Source organism: Capsicum annuum, chromosome 8 (assembly GCF_002878395.1).
Source record: "Capsicum annuum cultivar UCD-10X-F1 chromosome 8, UCD10Xv1.1, whole genome shotgun sequence".
Classification (NCBI taxonomy): Eukaryota; Viridiplantae; Streptophyta; class Magnoliopsida; order Solanales; family Solanaceae; genus Capsicum; species Capsicum annuum.
In genome coordinates this window covers 8841481-8861988 of record NC_061118.1, presented here as the reverse complement: position 1 = coordinate 8861988, position 20508 = coordinate 8841481, and the positions used below count along the sequence as shown (strand labels likewise).

General features: G+C 34.5%; 1 long non-coding RNA gene across 1 annotated transcript; it reads left to right on the top strand.

Annotated features, from left to right (window-relative positions):
- The first annotated feature begins 6614 nt into the window (after positions 1-6614).
- On the top strand, positions 6615-7502 carry LOC107879657. The gene is made up of 2 exons (XR_001677049.2): positions 6615-6909; positions 7121-7502. It is a non-coding gene; the product is annotated as an uncharacterized LOC107879657 (long non-coding RNA).
- The last annotated feature ends 13006 nt before the right edge of the window (positions 7503-20508 follow it).

The window sequence follows — 20508 nt, the reverse complement described above, 5'->3', positions numbered from 1 at the left end:
CATCAATGCCACATAAATAAATTATTTTTTTAGATAATATATATATATTTTAAATTTCCAACTCCTTTTTTTCTCTTTCTCTCTTCACTGCCTTTTCTGTCAGCCAGCACCACCGAATTTCGGCAAGTTTAGCCTCCACATACAGCCTTCTCTCTTTCTCTACTTTTCTGCTACTGCTTCGCCGGAGGCGATGGCCGATGAAGCTCCTAGTGGTTAGTTGGAATTAGGAAGACGTCAAATACTATAGAGGCTCCCCATAATCTCGTATATGCAAGTCAAGCGAAGTGGTAGGTAAAGGGCATATCGATAATTTTATTCTTAAATCTACAAAAATCCTATAAATCTCTCAAAATATCTTTGTGCTTTGGTGTTTTTTTTTGTCTTACAATTTCTTCAGGTTTTGATTTCTATTTACTGTTTTTTTCCTTTTCAATACCTAAAAGTTGGTAACTTGTCGTTGTTCTGTTCACCTTAATTTCATCTGTTAGTTCATTGGTTGGTTAATTTTGGTTTAAAGTTTATTTTCTACTATTTTGGATCTTCCTTACATTATTGTCTGTTAATAAAGGTTTAGTTGTATGCTTATGTTGTCATTAACTGTTTGTTCACGTGTTTCTTGGATCAACCACTTTTTCTTTATCAATACTAAGTAATCTAAGTTAGTAAAGTTGATTACTTTATGCGGCCAAAACAATATTTCTTGTTATAAATTACACTAACAATATAAACGTTGCACATCTTCGATGCTCTATATTTCATTAATTTGGTCGATGAACCAAGTACTACTAATGAAAATGAAGAGGAACTAAAGTACTATTAAGTTTCCTTTAATGGACATCCTTTAGTGTATTTATCAATTTTAAAAAGTTAATTCAAAGCTACTAGTTTGGAAGAATTCATTTCTCGCACACAAACAGCCAAGCCAAGGTTTTATAAGAGTGTACACAACTACGCAATTGCCTAGCGGAATATTAATCCTTCGGTAGCTCAATGATACTTTTTGTTCCTCACCATTTAACTATAAGGCTTTTAGTTCAATTTCATTTATATAAGTTAGAGTTATTTCCTATAGTCAAGACCAAACAACAACTGCATTGCCTCCTTGGGATACTCCAACATATTAAGGATAAGATTCATATAAAATAGATATAAAACAAGAACACATTTTTTAAAATTTTTTTGGCTGATAATATCAAAGATATACATAGATTATCAGAGGAAAGAAATGAAAGGTTGTTTCAGAATAAAAGTATAACAAAAATGATAGTAATAAGGTACAAGCAATTTAGCAAAGAAGTTAGTAGAGGATTTCTATTTTTCTTTTGTAGTGAGAAAACAATATTTCCAAACCTCTGATTTTCTCTTCTTGCTTAACGTTCGTGCGATCGATGAATTCGAGAGTTTAGAGAAAGAATTAATGGCTAAATCAAAGTATTCTCTTCCAAAATCTATTTTTGTGTTAGTATTAATGAAAAATACTGAAATGGCAAAATGACCTTCTGAACCCCTATACTATGTTTGTTTAGTAAGTTGAACACTTCTATTTACATGTTTGTCATCTGGACCCCTGAACCCACTAAAAAGCAACATTTCAAACACTTTTTTAGTGAGTGTAATACACTTTTCCACGTCAGCTTCCATATCAGCTTCCACGTGTGCCACATTATCTACCACGTCATTTTTATATGTAAAAAATAAATAAATAAATAAATAAATAAGAAAACAAAACAACCTCCCTATCCCCTTTTTCTCACTCTTTCCCTTTTTCTTTTCTTTTCTGGTTCTTTCTCTCTATTTCTTTTTTTTCTTAATCTTCTTCCTCGTCTTCTCATTCTTCTTTTCCTTTTATCATCTTCATCTTCTTATTCTTCTTGCTTTACGAAAAAATTGAAAAGTGAGGGCCAAAAAATTTAAGAAGTATGGAAAGAAGGAACTTTTCGAGATTTTTGTGATTTGGGTAATTTAAGAAACTTAAAATTCAATGTAAAGACTCAATTTTAATGCTTTCTTTGAATTTTTTGTGATTTGGGTAATTCGAGAAACTTGAAATTCAATATAAAAAAATAATTTTTATGTTTTTTTTTTGAAATTTTTGTGATTTGGATGATTCAAGAAAGTTGAAAATTTTTGAATTGAGTGAATTTTGTGAATCAGTGTCTTTACAAATGGAAGTTTCTTTGGTTGGGAACCGGTGGGGCAGTGGGGGAAAGGGGCTAGGGGTTGGGATGGGGGAGAGGGGCTAGGGGAAGAAGGCTAGGAAAATGGTGGGAGGAGAAGGCTAGGGTTGGGGGAATGGGGGTGCTGGATGGGGCCTGGGCCTGGGGTGCGTAGGAAGGTCTGGACAGGGGAGGGACTTGGGGAAGGGGGGTTTTTTAATTTTTTTTTAATTTATTATAAATATTTTTAAGTTAAAAAATATAAAGGAAAAAAAAGATATTTTTAATTTTAAATTACTTTTAATTTTTTTAAAATTATTTTAATATAAAATTGGTTAAAAATTGCACCCCAGGCGAGTGACTACACTCTCCTTATCCTAGTCAGCCATTTAATGCCACATAGACAAAGTTAACGGTCAAAGCGTTTGAAAAATAGCTTTATAGTGGGTTTAAGGGTCCAAATGACAAACATGTAAGTAGAAGTGTCCAACTTACAAAACCGACATAGTACAGGGGTCCAGAAGGTTATTTTGCCTACTGAAATTGACTAAATTTCATTACATCTTCACTAATCAAATTAAATAAAATTGTCGATTTCACCCTAAACTCATCCTCTATGTCTGAAATGAAAAAGGGACTAAGCACTGACTATGAAAGGAAAATAAAAATTATATATAATAAAGAAGTAGAGAAACATACTGATGATCAGAGAGAAAGAGCAGAGTGAAATAAAATGAAGCTGAGTAAAATGAATAGACTGCTTATTTAATGAAGAGACCTTAATTGATTAGTTAATTATAATATTAAGGGAAAAGATATGTTTTTCCCCCTAAAGTTGCAACGAAAGCTCACTTTAGCCATTAAATTCAACCTATAATTATTTACCCCCCTAAACAACTTTTATTTGAATTTTTTACCATCCTAAAAAAATTATACCACTCTCACTATGAAGAGTGCATCTCACTCGCGCCACGTTGGAGCCATGTCGTAGCCTCATCGGATCCACGTCAATGCCACATAAATAAATTATTTTTTAGATAATATATATATATATATATATTTTTAAATTTTCAACTCCTTTTTCTTTTCTTTCTCTCTTCACTGCCCTCTGACAGCCAACACCACCGAACTCCAGCTAGTTTATCCTTCACGTACAACTTTCTCCCTGTCTCCGCTTTTTTGCCACTGCTTCACCAGAGGCAATGGCCGGCGAAGATCCTAGTGGTTGGTCGGAATTAGGAAGACATCAAATACTATGGCGGTTCCCCATAATCTCGTATATGCAAGTCAAAGGAAGTGATAGGTACAGGACATATCGATAATTTTATTCTTAAATCTAAAAAAATCCTATAAATTTCCCAAAATATCTTTGTGCTTTGGTGTTTTTTTATATTACAATTTCTTTAGGTTTTGATTTCTATTTGCTGCTTTATTTCCTTTTCAATACCTAAAAGCTGGTAACTTGTCGTTGTTCTGTTCACCTTAATTCCATCTGTTAGTTCCTTGGTTGCTTAATTTTGATTTAAAGTTTGTTTTCTAATATTTTGGATCTTCCTTACATTATTTTCTGCTAATAAAGGTTTAGTTATGTGCTTATATTGTCATTAACTGTTTGTTCATGTATTTCTTGGATTAGCCACTTTTTCTTTGTGAATACTAAGTAATCTAAGTTAGTAAAGTTGATTACTTTATACGGCCAAAACAGTATTTTGGGTGTTGATAATTTTTTATTTGATTTGTGTTTTCCTTGTTTGGTGTTGTTTGAAAGGAAAAAACATGGTGGGGTGTGAGGAAGAAGAGACATGGGGGTGGTGGGCGTGTGAGGAAGAAGAAGACATGACGTGGTAGGATGTGAAGAAGAAAGAAAAAAATAATGGGTGAAACTTTTAAAGTGGGCTCCACTTAAAAAAATTTTATACTTTTTTTTCACTAAAACGCACTTTTAATTATTTTTTGCCACATCAGTCATTAAAAGGGCAAAATAATATATTTTAAAGTTCACAAGGGAGGTAAATAATTACAGGTTAAGTTTAATGGTTAAAGTGAATTTTCGTTGCAACTTTAGAGGGGAAAACATGGTTTTTCCCTAATATTAATAATTATAGAAATATCAAATTCTAGAATTGCCCTATAACGTATATGTGGTTGAAATAATGGCCACATGCGTAAATTTCATGTGGTAGACAAATAATTCCTCCGTTGTTCTCTTTATATGCTGTCATTTGATTGGATATGGAGTTTAAGAAATAAATAATAATTTCACAAAAAATATAAAATTACACTTTTTAAGTTGTATTTACTTATTAAGTGGGACTCTAAAGATATTTATTTTAGACGAATTAAAAAAAATGATGATACATATAACAAAACGGAGAGAATATAAATGACACATACTTACCATGTAATGTGCATGTTGCACAACCACGAACACATGGATAGACAATATTCTTTATGTGGAAGAGAAGTGGTAACATCATAAGATATTTTTTGACAATAACATATTATAATGAAATACATATGAAATATCAAATTCTAGAATTGTCCTGTAACGTACATGTGGTTGAAATAATAGCCACATGGATAAATTTCATGTTTGTAGAGAATTAATTCCTCCGTTATTTTTTTTAATGTGTTGTTATTTAATCGGATACAGAATTTAAGAAATAAAGAATGATTTTACAAAAATTATAAAATTGCACCTTTTAAATTATATTTTCTTATTAAGTGAAAATTTAAAGATAAATATTTTTTTAGACGAATTAAAAAGAACATAATGAAACATAAAATAAAACGAACAGATTATAAACCTTGACAGATATTTACCATGTAATGCGCCCTTGGTCCAACCACAGACACGTGGATAGACAATATTCATTATGTTGCAGAGTAGTGGAAACATGATAAGATTTTTTTTGACGATAACATATTATAATGAAATATATATCAAATATCAAAAATATCCCTGATCCAATTACATACACTGAAGTTGATAGGAATTACCTAACATACCCTCGGTCTTCCATGTAGTCACCTTTCTATATAGTAGTAATAAATTCAAAACACCATTTATGTAGGGACAAAATAAAATGCTAACAACATTTATTTAGGAATGAAGGAATTATTATTATTATTATTATTACTACTACCACTATTTTTTTGTTTCCCAAGGTATTTCCACAGCCGGCAGTCATGAGACTAATCCTCCATTCCTCGATCAACGCATTTTGTGGTAGAAAACTGGCCACAGAGTCTGTTCCATTTGCTGGAGGCAGGGATCAAACCCCCAACCTCTTGCTTAAGGGACATAGTGCTGAACTACTATGCCAACTTTGGTGGTTTACTACTACCACAATTATTATTATATAACTACTATTTTGTACTACTGTTACTACTTTTTAAAAATTATTATTATTATTACCATACTATTACTACACACGTGTTTCTTGGTAAGCACTATTATACATACAACTATTTATTATTTTTTATTATTAATTTAAATGTATTCAAATATATTTTATAGTATATAAAAGGAAGAGATTTGTGAAATAATAAGAGTTTTCAATCATAAGTATCTATTTTTAAGCTAAAGATTTTCTTTTTTTAAAAAAGGATAATACATTTTTAAATTCAAATATTTAATATCCTTTAATTCAATTTTTTTTATTATAATGGCATTAAATCTTGTCCTAAAATTTGCCGCGTGGGCTCTCAATAGCTTGCCACTTGGCTAATTGTGGCGCTTCATCCTCTGCTTTAGAATATATATAGATCCTTTATTAATTAATAAGCATATCTTATAAGTTTGATTAAAGTTTGATTTTAGAATTTTATACTTCATATTTACATCATAATTCTTTATTTCATTCTATTATTTATATGTTATTATTTTATTTTTGACTCATTCTCTTTAAATAAAATCGAAAATATTATTGATGATAATGATTGAAGAATATATAACTCTTTTATTTTTGTTATTAATAATAATAAATAACAAACGAATCATGAGATCAAATGGTATTTTGGCAGCACTTGTAATTTTTTTCTTAAATATTTTATTTTAAATAAATAATTAAAAATATTATAATAGATATTTAAAATAAATTTTCTCTATAAAATGATTTTAATAGTAAAAAATTATTAACACGTGTCCTATTTGGTCATTTCTCTCTCAAAAGCACTTCTTAAAAAAAATTATCCAAACATAATCTGTTTATCAAGAGCACTTTCCAAATGAATTTACCAAACACTTGCTTTTTTTTTAAAAGAACTTTTTTGAAAAGTTATTTTATAAAGTGCTTCTCAAATAAGAAATTTTCTAACAACAATCCCATACGGGCTCTTGTTACATGCTTAAAACATGACACAAAATTTTAAGTTAGCCACTCAAACATTTCTAGTAGTAACTAGATGAACACTTTAATTATTTTTTTGGACAAATTTTTGGGCTTTATTATTAATCACAGGAAAAAAACTTACAATGGGCCAATAGCCCTTATTAGTCCACAAAGAAAAAAAATTTGAATAACAAAACAACTACCATCCCACCTCAGAAGCCCAAGCCCACCTTTTCCTCATTACACATATATACCTAGTAGGGTTCCTAAAAAGCCATCTTGCTCATTCTCCAAAACAACCCTCAACACCGAAAGAATGTTGCCATCTTGGTCTAATGTTGAGCTTCATTTTCAACAGTTGTGGATCATCAACACCCTTTATTTTGAATGTTGTGTTGTTGTTATGACAACTCTTAAGAGTAAGCATTGTTCATTATTTCCCATTTATGCCCTTTATGTTCCCTTGTTCACTTCATCTTTTCCTTTCCAGTTGTGTTCTTTGGTGTATGGTGTAATCTCAAAGTAAATTTTTGAGGGATCTTGTCTAATGCTACCTTACCTTTTCAATTGGTGAGTACCCTCAGAGATTAGTTTTGTCGTCTTGCCATAGCTAAACCATTTTTCTTGTAGGTAAACCTGGAATGGAGTGCATGGGTAGCTTCAATTGACCACCCCATAAAATAAAAGACGAGATATAAGGTTCTACAAATTTGATCTGACCAAAGACCCTTTCATTTTGCCGAGTTCTTTTTGTTGGCTGAAGTACATAGGCTAGTTAGCATTTTACTTATTTTAATTCCCTTGAGGCTGTTTGTATAAAATTTAGTGAAGAATAAAACTCTTAGCCTTCCCAACCCATCACCCTTTGATTGGTGATACTCTTAAATATGGACATTGTAGTTTGTCACTGATGATTAATCCTCTTTCTGTTGATTCCATGTTGTTAAAGTCTGTATAACTATTTTTCTTTATCTATTGTTGTATTAGCTAAAAAATCTGCTATTTTATTTCATTCCCTTAGTGTGTGCTAGAACTTGTGTAGTTTCTCTGCTAAAAATTGATGAATTTTTGCCACTATATCTGTAATACTCCAAGGACATGCTGATGTGGCATGAAAATACTACACTTTGATGCTTAAAACCGTAAATTTATACGTGAACTTAGGATATTTTGTTAGATATAATGCACTTTGGTGTATATTGCAGGTGAAACAGGTCAACAAGAGTGTTTGAATGAAAAAAAGAAAAAAGACATGAAAATAACCAATTCTGATCAGGATACGAGTCAGTTATTGAGTCATACCAATTCTGAATCGTATGTACAACAGAACTAAAAGCCAAACTAAGGAGCTAAGTATGGGGAAGATATGACTCAAGTATCCTAGTTGTAAGCTAGGATACAAGCCATACAGGTAAGTCATAAGCATATAAAAAAACCTAAGATACTACCAAAGAGTTGAAGTCTCAGAAGTATACGAGTCAAAAGTCTGAGTACGACTCATATAAGAAGTCGTACACAAACTAGTGTTTAGATCTTGGAAAGAGAAATGTCCCAGGTGGATACGAGTGAAGGACACAAGTCGTACACCTAGGTATGACTCGTAACCAGAAGTCGTATGTTGAATAGAAAGTCAAAGCTTTGGAAGAACAGACATTAGAACGGATACAAAAAGGCAGGGTATGACGCACATGCTGCCGGTACGAGTAAAGATCGACTTGTACCGACTGCTGACATAAACTTTACCTTTTCTATTTTTATTAGGATTCTTTTTGAGATACTATAAATGCCCTAGGATTTGTATTTTATTATGTTACGCTCTATTATGCTTATTTAGAATACTTTACAATACTTTTACAATTATTCTTAAGATTTTGGGTTCTTATTAAATTCAAGACTTTGGAGTTTATTCATCTTAATTCATGTGTAATTAATTATATGTGTTCGTCATTGATAGTCATGGTTTCTTGCACTTGAGTGGCTAATCTTCTTGACTAGGGTTGTGGGAACCCTGACGGATTAGCTACGTAAAGGGAGTGTGATACTCGATTGTTCTAGGGATTATGCATGTATCTTAATCTTCTTCACGATAATTAATCTCAAGTAGCTACAGTATCTTAGGATATCCTGTATTTACATCCATCCCTAATAAGGAGTTTGTGATTGGGAAAAAAGTTAGGACAATGATTTAGGATCCTTCTACCTCCATCTTTTAGTCCCCGCATCCCATCCAATTACCTGAGACCTAATAAGTATAGGTGAACTGAGGTTGTAGCAAGGGGCAACAAGGCGACGTCCTGAGACCTAATAAGTAAAGGGTGAGATTTATCTTCGTGCCTAATAAGCGGCAAGCAATACATATCTTGTAGACTTTGCATGTAGAACAACAGAATAATTGGGTTGATCACGAGAAATTTACAGAGTTAAGTATCTAGGAGAACACAATCCTAGTGTTCGTCTACTATTGTTTACAACTCAAAAGCTCTCAAGATTCGATTACTATTTATGATTGATACTAAAACCCCCCATTTATTTTTCTGTACTGCTCGTGGATTACATTGAGTCAAGAAACTTTCATGTTTTTACTGTGGGATAGACCCTAATCTATTTGGGTTATTATATTTGCAATCGACCGTTTTGTCCTTCAATTAGAGATATATATTTTGGGCGACATCAAATTTTGGCACCATTATTGGGGAACACGATTTAAGTAGTGAATTAAATTGGTGAAGTTCACAGGTTTTTCTTTTTGTTCTTAATTTGGCATACGCCGATGTATGCCAAGTACTAGGAGTAGAGGTAATCCCTTACTCCCATTTGATCTAGAGCCAGATAGAATTCTTCAAATACCAAGAAGGATATCAGGACAAGTTCATGATGGGGTTTAAGACCCCCCACCAGTGGATCCAAACATAGAACTCATGCGTGCTCCATTAGATCCATAGAATATTGCAGACATACAGATATAACACCTTTTAGAGCGAGAATGAAGAGAGACCGAAGAGGCTAGAATTGCTGTAAAGGCTGAGTTGGCTCAGTAGGGTGGATTAGTTAGGACTAGATAGGTTGTTGATTGTCAAATTCAGAGAGGTAGAGCTCTATTTATTCCTAAATATTAGCACTTAGACCTATATGAGGAAGATGAAGAAGATATGGTCTATGTTGATCCTATTAAGTCTGGAGCCATTATTTCTCCCACGTTATCCCCTATTATGAAATTCAATTTTACTAGTACTATGATCTAATTATTGAATTTGAAGGGAGTATTTTTGGGTTCAGCTAAGTATGATGCAAACACGGACCTTGAAAATTTTCTTGGGATCTGCACATCCTACACCATTCTAGGGGTTGATCAGGAAGCATTGAGATTACGGTTGTTCCCATTATCGTTGACCGGTGAAGGATCACTATGGTTAGGGGAAATTCCAAAAGGATCTATCACTACTTGGCATGAGTTAAAGAAATAGTTTCTAAGTAGATTTTTCCCTCCTGCACAGATGCTATGGTTGAAGAATGAAATTTATAATTTCAGATAGTTGCCTGCAAAATTTAAGTATGAGGCATAGTTTTGATTCAATAAGAGTCTAATCATGATACCAAATCATAGAGTTAGAGGGTCTAACTTGTTAGAAATCTTCTATAGATCACTGAATGACAGTTCGAGAGCTATAGAAGACACTATTTCAGGAGGAGCATTTGTGCGTCTTTGGTGAGATGCTGCATAAGAAATACTAGATGATATTATGATGACAAATAGAGGATGACACATAAGAGATTTAAAATATGGCGGTGGTACATATGCTATTAGAGCAACAAATACTTACGGATCAGGTCATGATATGGTAGCACAAGAGGTTTCTCATCTTCGTATAGATATTGGGTTACTAATGAAATAATTTACATCAATGAGTGCTGAGAAAGTGAATACAGTAGCAGCATTGGGGTTTACTTCAAAACTATTTTAGATTGAATCTAAAGAGGAGGCAAAGTATACTGATTGTAGGTAAGTGGATTTCTGAGCCCAAGAGTAAGGGTATCAAGGTCAGAACTATTATAATAATAGGTACATAGATAGAAGTAGAGAGAGATAGTGATTGGCAGTATAAAGATGACTATAAAAAGAAGAGTGACAAGTACATTCCACCAAGTAGTCGTGTACAGAGTCCAGAATGGAGGTACTTTTATCTAAATTGGTAAAAGGGAAAAAAAGTCAAAAGAGCTTCCTGAAGGATATCAAAGTAGCTTTTTTAGGTTGAACCAAAAAGTTGAGTCACATGCAACAACAATTAAGCAGTTGGAGCAATAATTTGGTTAGATGTTAGCTATAGTGAATCAGAGATAGTCTGGTACTCTTTTGAGCAATATAGTGGTGAATTCAAAAAATGATAGTCATTGTCATGCCATTACTACTCGGAGTGGTAAGGTCATTACAGACCCACCTGAACCCCCTGTTGATGAATAGAAGAATGATGAAGAGCATGTTAATGTAGAGAATAGTAGCAAGTAGGATGTAGAAGACTAGAAGGTTTTAGAGCCTGTGTTGAAACCCCTTCCTAAAACTCATCCTCCTTATCCATAAAGACTCTAAAAGAAATAAGAAAATGGTAAGTTTCAGAAGTTTTTATCCATGCTAAAAGAGTTGTCAGTCAACATACCGCTTCTAGAAGCATTGGAACAAATTCCTTGATATGCAATATTTATGAAGGATTTGATCACTAAGAAGAGAGCAGTCAGTAATGAGCTAGTTGATAATGTTCATCATTGTAGTGCTGTAGCTGTTAGATCATTGGTGGAGAAGAAAGAGGATCCTGGTGCTTTCACTATACCTTGCTCCATTGGATATTTCAACTTTGCTCGTGCTTGATGTGAGTTGGGTGCTAGTATCAAACTTTTTCCATTTGTAGTATTCAAGCAGTTGGGGTTGGGAGCTCCAATACCTACCACTATGAGACTAGTGATAGCAGATAACACGGTGAAAAAGCCAGTTGGTATTTTATACGATGTATTGGTAAAAGTGACTTCTTTTATTTTTCCTGCTAATTTTGTGATCTTAGTTTGTGAAGTGGACTTCTAAGTCCCAATTATTCTGGGAAGACCATTTTTGGCCATAGGTAAAACATTGATTGATTTGGAGCTAGAGAATTTGATGCTGAGATTGAATGATGAACATGTGACATTCAATGTATTTAAATCCATGAGACAGTCTGATGTGTTGAGAGTGATATCTGTTATTAATATGTATAATAAGGAGGCAGATTCATTCCATGATATTGATATAGTTACTCTTTGGGATGATGGTTCTGATGTAGTTTTTCCTATTAAAGAGAGACTAGGTGTTGAAACACTTACAACTGTGATCATGAATTTTGATTCTAATAGTATTAAGGAATATAAGGAGATAATGAGTGCACTGCATGGAAAGGGTTCTTATGTGTTTGCACCAAAGAAGCTGAAGAATAGAATGACTCCACCTGCTCGTCCATTCATTGAGGAGCCACTCGTGTTAGAGTTGAAGGCCCTCCCATCTCACTTGAGATATGCATTTTTTAGGGTAAACAACACTTTTTTAGTTAATATTGCAGCTGATCTGAGTCAGTCAGAAGTAGAAGCATTATTATCAATATTGCAGAGATTCCAGAAGGCCATCAGATGGTCCATTCCAAATATTATGGGTATTCCGTCTGGTTAGTATACTCATAAAATGCAGCTTGAACTGGATTGTGTTCCATTTATTGAACATCAACATTGACTCAATCCTCCCATGCAGGAGGTAGTGAAGAAGGAAATAATTAAGTAGTTGAATGCTAGTGTGGTATATCCCATTGTTGATAGCAAGTGGGTCAGTCTAGTACAATGCATTCCAAAGAAAGGTAAAATAACTATTGTGCCTAACGAGAAGACAAGGCCAGTCACTGGATAGAGTGTGTGCATGGATTACAGAAAATTGAGTGCATGGACTTAAAAGGACCATTTTCCCATGCTTTTCATGGATCAGATATTAGACAGGTTAGTAGGAAGAGGATGATACTATTTTCTTGATGAGTACTCAGGCTATAATCAGATTAATATTAAACCTGAGGACTAAGAGAAGATGACTTTCACATGTACTTATGGTACTTTTGCATTCAAGCGCATGCCATTCGGGCTATGCAATGCTCCAGCCATATTTTAGAGATGTATGATGCCAATTTTCTCTGATATGGTAGAAGACACTATCGAAGTATTCATGAATGATTTTTTGGTTGTTGGTGATTCTTTTGAAAACTGCCTAAAACACTTAGAAAATGCACTGCAAAATATAAAGAATGCAACTTGGTACTTAATTGGGAAAAGTGTCATTTTATGGTTAAAGAAGGAATTATGCTTGGGCACAAGATTTTAAAAAGAGGCATAGAGGTTGATCTAGCGAAGATTAAGGAGATTGAAAAATTACCCTACCCAGTTTTTGTAAAGGGAATTCAAAGCTTCTTAGGGCACGCAGGCTTTTATAGACGATTTATCAAAGTCTTCTCAAAAATTGCTAATCCTGTTTGCAAGTTTCTTGAGAAGGAGGTAAAATTAATTTTGATAATGCATGTAAAAAGGCCTTTGAAGGTTTAAATGAGAAGTTGGTGGCTGCTCCAATCATTGTGTCTCCTGATCGGTCTTTAACGTTTGAGATTATGTGTGATTCTAGTGGATTGACCTTAGGGGCTGTACTAGGCCAACAGAACGAAAAGATCATTCATCCCATCTACTATGCTAGTAAGGCACCAAATCCTACTCAAAATAACTATATCGTGACGGTGTAAAAGTTATTGGCAGTGTTTTTTGCCTTTGAAAAGTTTAGATCTTACTTGATTGGGAAAAAGCTGATTGTGCACATAGATCATGGAACATTGAGGTACCTGATGGCTAAAAAAGATGAAAATTCTAGGCTTATTAGGTGGGTGCTTTTGTTGCAAGAATTTGACTTCAAGGTAAAGGACAGAAAAGCCACGAAAAATCAAGTTGTTGATAACTTATCTAGACTGAAGGAGAAAGTTATGCAAAAGATTGCAGAGGGGTTGGAGATTGATGATAGTTTTCCAGACAAGCATATATTAGCAGCCTCCCAAGATTTAATTCCATGGTTTGCAGATTGTGCAAATTACTTAGCCAGTGATCAAGTTCCAAAAGATCTTTCCTATCACCAAAGAAAGAAATTCATGCATGAGGTAAGGAAATTTTTCTGGGATGAACCTTATTTATTCAGGATTTATGCATATGGAATCATTCATTGGTGCATACCTAAAGGGTAAATAATAAGTATACTCAGGGCTTATCATTCTTCACCAGTTGGGGGTCATCATGGAGGAACCCGCACCACTTATAAAATTATTCAATGTGTCTTTTATTGGCCAACTATATACAAGGATGCTCATAACTATGCTTCTGCATGTGACCAGTGTCAGCGACAAGGTACTATTACTAGAAGGTATAAACTTCCTATGACTCCTATTTTCCAAGTGGAATTGTATGATGTATGGGGCATAGATTTCATGGGACCGTTTATGAGGCATAAAGTATATATTTGTGGTAGTTGATTATGTTTAGAAGTGGCTGGAAGCTATTGTGCTTCCTAACAATGAAGCACGTAGTGTCACTACATTCTTAAGAAAGAATATTTTTTTCTCGATTTGGCATGCCATGGGCTATTATTAGTGATAGAGGGTCACATTTTTGCAATTATCCATTTAAAAGTCTGCTTGAGCAATATGGAGTCCAACATAGGGAGACAACACCTTATCATCTACAGACTAGTGGACAAGTTGAAGTGTCTAATAGAGAAATCAAGTCCATATTGGTGAATACTGTGAATGCCAATAGGACTGCTTACTTCACAGGTTATAAAACCCCCATAGGTGCATTACCTTATCAGCTAGTGTATGGAAAAGCTTGCCACTTGCCAATTGATCTTGAGCATAAGGCACTATGGGTATTGAAGAAGCTGAATCTAGATTGTCAGAATACAGCCAAATCAAGGTTGAAAGAAATCAATGAGTTGGATGAATTCTGGATCTGGGCAATGAAAGTTCAACACTTTAAAAGAAAAGATAAAAATGCATTACGATTGTAAAATTGAGAAGACAGTATTCGAAAAGGTTGATCAGGTGCTGCTTTATCAGTCTAAAATTCATTTGTTTCCAGGTAAGTTAAACTCAAAGTGGTGTGGTCCATACTCTATTTTAAAGGTTTACCCCTATAGTGCTTTTAATTAAAGAAAGATGGTGAAGCCCCATTCAAGGTGAAAGAACAAAGATTAAAGCACTATGTGGGGAATATTGAAGAAGTGGATGGAGTTGCTGACATTGACCTTGATGAAAACTGAGTAATCAAGGAAATTGCATCGTACTGTGACTTAAATCAAACACTGCATAGGAGGCAACCCATGAGGCTAGTTGGTGAAATATTAGTATCCAACTTAGCCACATCGTGTCGCGACATTAAATCAATTACTGCGTGGGAGGTAAGCCATGTGTTTGTACTTATTCATTTATAGAATAATATATTTGTTTAGTGTGCAGGAACTAGGAAGGCAGAAAATATCCAGAGAAGTTGAAGAGATTTTGGTCATACAGACTCTTTACGAGTCGTATCTAGATGGTATGACTCGTGAGTAGGAGTCATACAAACCTGGGAGAAAAATCAGAGTCCGACTCTCAGAATAATTTGTACCCTCAGGGTATGACTCATCACCTTGAGTCGTATCCAATCAAGAACCCAGATAAGGTTCTAGGTCTATACGAGTCAAAGAAACAACTCGTAAGACTAAGTATGATTCGTATACATAACTCGTACCCAAGCTTACCAGGTTAATTCGTAGGTCGACCTAGTCCAGATCTTCAATTAAAAGGACAAAGGGGCACCTGATGAGCACGCAATTGCCAAGAACTCGTACCCTCTTCAAATTTTACCCCAATTTCAAGTTTTAATTTGCAAAATCACTTGAAATCAACTTGATTAAACTACCATCAACTTCAAATTTCTCATTCTTCTTGATTTACACTCGAATTTAGGAGAAAATAGAATCTGAAAGTAAGAGTTTAAAATCTTCAAACACCGTGTAAGTTCTTGAACCTCTTCTCATAATTTTTCAATTTGAAAAGAATAGTGGTTGATACTATGAACTTATTTTTAGTAGGAGTTATACAAATGTTGAATTGTTGGCAACCTAGCTGAGGTGTTCTTGTTGAAAGTGGGAAATTGGGTTAGAACTAGGTTTCGAGAAATGGATTTGGTATTTTTGTGTGGACTAAAATGATTGATATGGTTGGAAATAGTAGTGGGTATTTTGGGAAATTGCTTTGGAGTCAAACTTTAACGTTGGACTTATATGTTACAGTGGATACGAGACCTTTTACGACTCTCACCACCAGTACGGGAGTCATAATGGGACTTTTACCCATTGGTAACATGAAATTCTAATATATTTAAGGTTTTGGAATGGATACGACTCGACCATACGAGTCTTATCTAGACTATGCGACTCATACACTTTTAGTTGTACCGACCTGAGAGGATTTAAGTTAGAATAAATGTTTCTAATTTTCTTACGACTGTTGGTAATGAGTCATACCTTTACAGCATGACTGGTTAGAAGGAGTCGTAAGCTAATCAGTCAAAAAATATCATGCACTATATAAGATATGACTCATTCATATGAGTCGTACCCAGTAGGTATGACCAGTACCCACCGTTCGTACCCTAACAAAAACAAGCATACTAAACTTTTGTTTCAAATTTTTGTTTTCTTTTATTTACTTATGTACTAATAATGGTATATTTGCACGAACCATGACTCTGAAGAACACTTCCTCTTCCAAACAAACCAAGAAGGTAACTAAGAAAGCACCGGTTGCGAGTGCAGAATCTAGTGATTCCGACACTACAACATTTTAGTCCTACTACCTCCCATTTAAAGTGTGGCCTAAAGTAGCAAAAAGTGTGGCCTTTGATCAAAGACCACACATTTTAGCTTTATGCAACACTTTTTAGGGGTGGCCTAAAAAGGTGTAACCTTTGACTTAAGGCCATACTTTTCAAGTGTTTCCATAACAGCTACATTTAAAAAGTGTGGCCATTAAGATATAAAGGCTACACTTTGCAGCATCTCATTGGCAATACTTTTATCTGCTAAAGCTACACTTTCAAGTTTGGCCTTTGCTTTGCTATTGGGCACACTTTACAAACATAGCCTTATATTGCACCTCTATAACAACACTTACAAAATGTGACTTTTTCTTTATTACTAGCCATACTTCAAAATCGTAACCTTTTATACATACTCTATGACAACACTTGTAAAGTGGAAGCAAGTTTTTGGTACATGCCACAATTAAATTAATAAGTCACACTTTGTAATACCCACAAAATTTAAAGCTTAGCTCAATCCGTTAAAGCTTGATAAGGGGTCCCCGAATTAGAAACGTTTAGATAAATATTAGGATAAGTTTTTGTAAAAACAGTGGCTCACCGCGATTAGGCCGCGTTGCGGTGAGTAACGTGATGAGACCTCCATCGCATCACGCTGAAGGTTATTTCAACATTTGTCAAATTCCAGTAGCTCACCACGATTGCCCTACATCGCGGTGAGGCTCAAATCGACAATTGTCATGAACCAGTGAGTTACCGTGATTCCACTGTGCTACGGTAGATATAATGATGACCTAATCACCGTGTCATGGTCAGGCTTTAATCTGTATTCCAGTTATGGGATTTTAAATCCCAAGGGAAACTTAGACTTTTCCCATGACTCAGATTAGCCTTTAAACACGAAATAATGCCCTAAATACCCTATTATGTAACTTTTCCTAACTTTCTCTCGAGAACAAAATCATTATCTCTCAAGAGGGAAAAACCATAGTTTAAGAAATCAAGGTCAATCCCAAGAATCTTTCCAAGAACTAAAAGAAAACTCACAAATTAAGGTATGTTAGACATTCATTCATGGGTCCCTTCCACTCTTGAAGTTCAAGAATCTTTTTTTGAAGTACAAAAATTTTGTATTTATGATTTCCATGTTTAAATTAGATTAAATTCATGTTCATGATATTAGTTAGATCTCAATCCATGATTTAAGTGCATGTTTTTCCTGAAATTGAATAGCAAGTGTGAAGAATATTTGATTATCTTGATAAACCCTTGAATTTACAAAGTGATTAAGGTGCCTATGATGTTATTTTGATTTTAATCCATGATCTAGATTACAAGTTCCAAGAATTGATCCTAATATGTGTTGAGCTACATGATATTCATGATAAGCCCTTCAATGAGCAAGTTGATTGTTGTAATCATGTCAACCCTAAGTGTTTATGATTTAATGTACCAATTATGTTTTCCATGAGTTTGATATATTGTCTATGAGAATAAACAATGCCATTATAGCATGCTAACATGTGTTCTCCATTCATGCACAAGTTAATGCATTACAAGTGTTTGATGAAATGTCTCTATGAATGAATTATGACCAAATGAATATTTATATGTTATTCAAAGTTATGCTTTGGTTTACTTTTCATGTTATTGAGTCTTGCGGGTATTTAATACCCGATAATTTAGCTGTTTATCTAGAGCCAGTTTCAGTTATAGAATAGTATCAGTCATGTCATAATCAATACTACTCTCAGTCTATTACAAAACTCTGTAGAACTCAGTCAGTTATAAAACTAAGAAAAACTCAATAATCGTAGTATTAGTCTTATCCAATTTAATATACTCAGTTCAGTGTCTTTCAATTGGGAGTAGGATTCAGCATCGAGCAAGACTAGGGATAGGGGAACACTCGTTAGTTAAGATTGGGTCCCTAGAATCAATCCCTAAGTTCCAAAACTATGTAGCCAGCGTAGGTTATGAGATGTCACCTGTTAGATAGGACTGACATACTCAGGGATCACCTGCTAGTTTCGGTTTGATCTCAGAGGTCACCTGCTAGATTAGGAATGACTCCACAACAGTTCTTAGTACCCATGGCACGGTGTTATCACTCTTCTAGATGGGGTTAAATGTTGGATCCTAATTAAATCAGAAAAGGGCATATCGGTTTGATGATTACCTCCCATAGTTTCAGTTTTAGTCTTAGTATAGAATTCAGTTTGGTTCTACAGAATTAGAAATGTTAGATATAGTCAATCATTATCAGTAACCCAGTTATCAAAATTTTGTACTTAGCTCTAGAAAATCTCAGTTACAGTATACATTCATGTACATGCACAATATTGCATACTCAGTAGTTACAGTAGTTTCAGTTTTCATGTACTCTCATGTTCAGTTACTCTATATCATTTAGTTAGTATTGTTCATGCATATGAACCCTTGCATTCAACCTTACCTTATCTATCATACCATTACATACCCAAAGTACTGATGCATACTTTCTCTTGTGCTATGATATCTTATATCATAGGTTCGGATGCTCTGATTCCCAACCATGCATAAACAAACTCAGATTCAGCCAGTAGTAGATTTAGAAGTGAGTCCTCATCTATCGAGAATATGCTTTATTTTAGTATTTCAGTAAACTCAGATAGTTTTAGTTAGAAATTTTTCAGACTAGTTGTCAGACAATATTTAGTTTTACAGATTATTATTTTAGTTGTTACACTTTATCAGTATTTAGATTTTGAACCTTATGGCATTTTATCCAAATTTCACATTTATTTCAGTATTATTGTTCAGTGCTCACAACAGATATCATTAATAGGTTAGCTTGTGGTCCTTCGGGGTTCTAAGCACCATATGACACCTTGGGTGTACTCACAGGGCATTACAAACTTGGTATCGGAGCTTAAGGTTTAATAGAGTCCTAGGGAGTTTAAAAGCCGCATCGAGTAGAGTCTTATGTATGGGTGTATAGCGCACCGTACTTATAGATAGGAGGCTATGAGATATTTTAGGAAAAGTTTCCCTTCTTTCAGTATTCATATCGTGTGAGTAAGCATGATCGCAAGTTAAACTCTCAGTCTAATCCATTTATTTCTTTTATTTATAGAACATGCCTCCAAAAAGGATTAATGAAAGGAGAGTCAGAAATCAGTCAGTACCTCAACCCATTCAGGCAAATCCCCTGGATGAGCACATCTCTCACGCAGAATTCAGAGCTATATTCACTACTTTTGCCATTTCAGTTGCAGCTTAGAATGAATGACTAGCTACTATTTTGGACAACCTAGTGGCCAATATTGCTACAACCAGGATTCGGGACTTTACTCAAATGAATCATCCTTTCTTTACAGGATCTAAGTCATAAGAGGACCCACAGAAGTTCCTCGATCAGGTTTAAATAGTCATAAAATTATGGGAGTGACTTCCAGTGAGAGTGTTGATTTAGCTGCTAATTAGCTAGAAGATATAGCCCATATGTGGTTTAAGTAGTGGCAAGTAGATAGGTGTACAGATGCAGAACCCATAGAATGGGAGGAGTTTTCGATGGCCTTCTTAGACAGATTCTTTCCCTTAGAGCTGAGAGAGGCCAAAGTGTTAGAATTCATCAACCCCAGGCAAGAAAGTATGAGTGTGAAAGAGTATTCCTCAAGTTTACTGAGTTAGCCAGGTATGCTCCCCATGTAGTAGTAAATAATAGGTCCAGAATGAGCAAGCTTGTATCTGGGGTATCTGATAGTGTGGTCAAGGAGTGTAGGACTGCGATGTTGATTAAAGAGATGGATATATCTAGGCTTATGGTCCATGCTCAATAGATTAAGGAGCAGAAGTTTAAGGAGAAGGAAATAAAAAATAAGAGAGCTAGAATAGGTAGCTTTAATTTCAATTAACCTAAGTCAGAGGGCGGTAACCGTTCCCAATTTTTCCCAAAGTCTTCAGTTCCAGCTCTATCTTCATCTAGTGCACCATTGCCAAAGTTTAGGAATGACAATTATGATGAGACACCAGGCTCCAGAATCCAGGTTAGTTGAATAGTGGTCGTACCTATCCGCTTTGCAAAGAGTATGGTAAAAATCACCTAGGTACATGTAGAGCTGACAGCGATGTGTGTTTTAGGTATG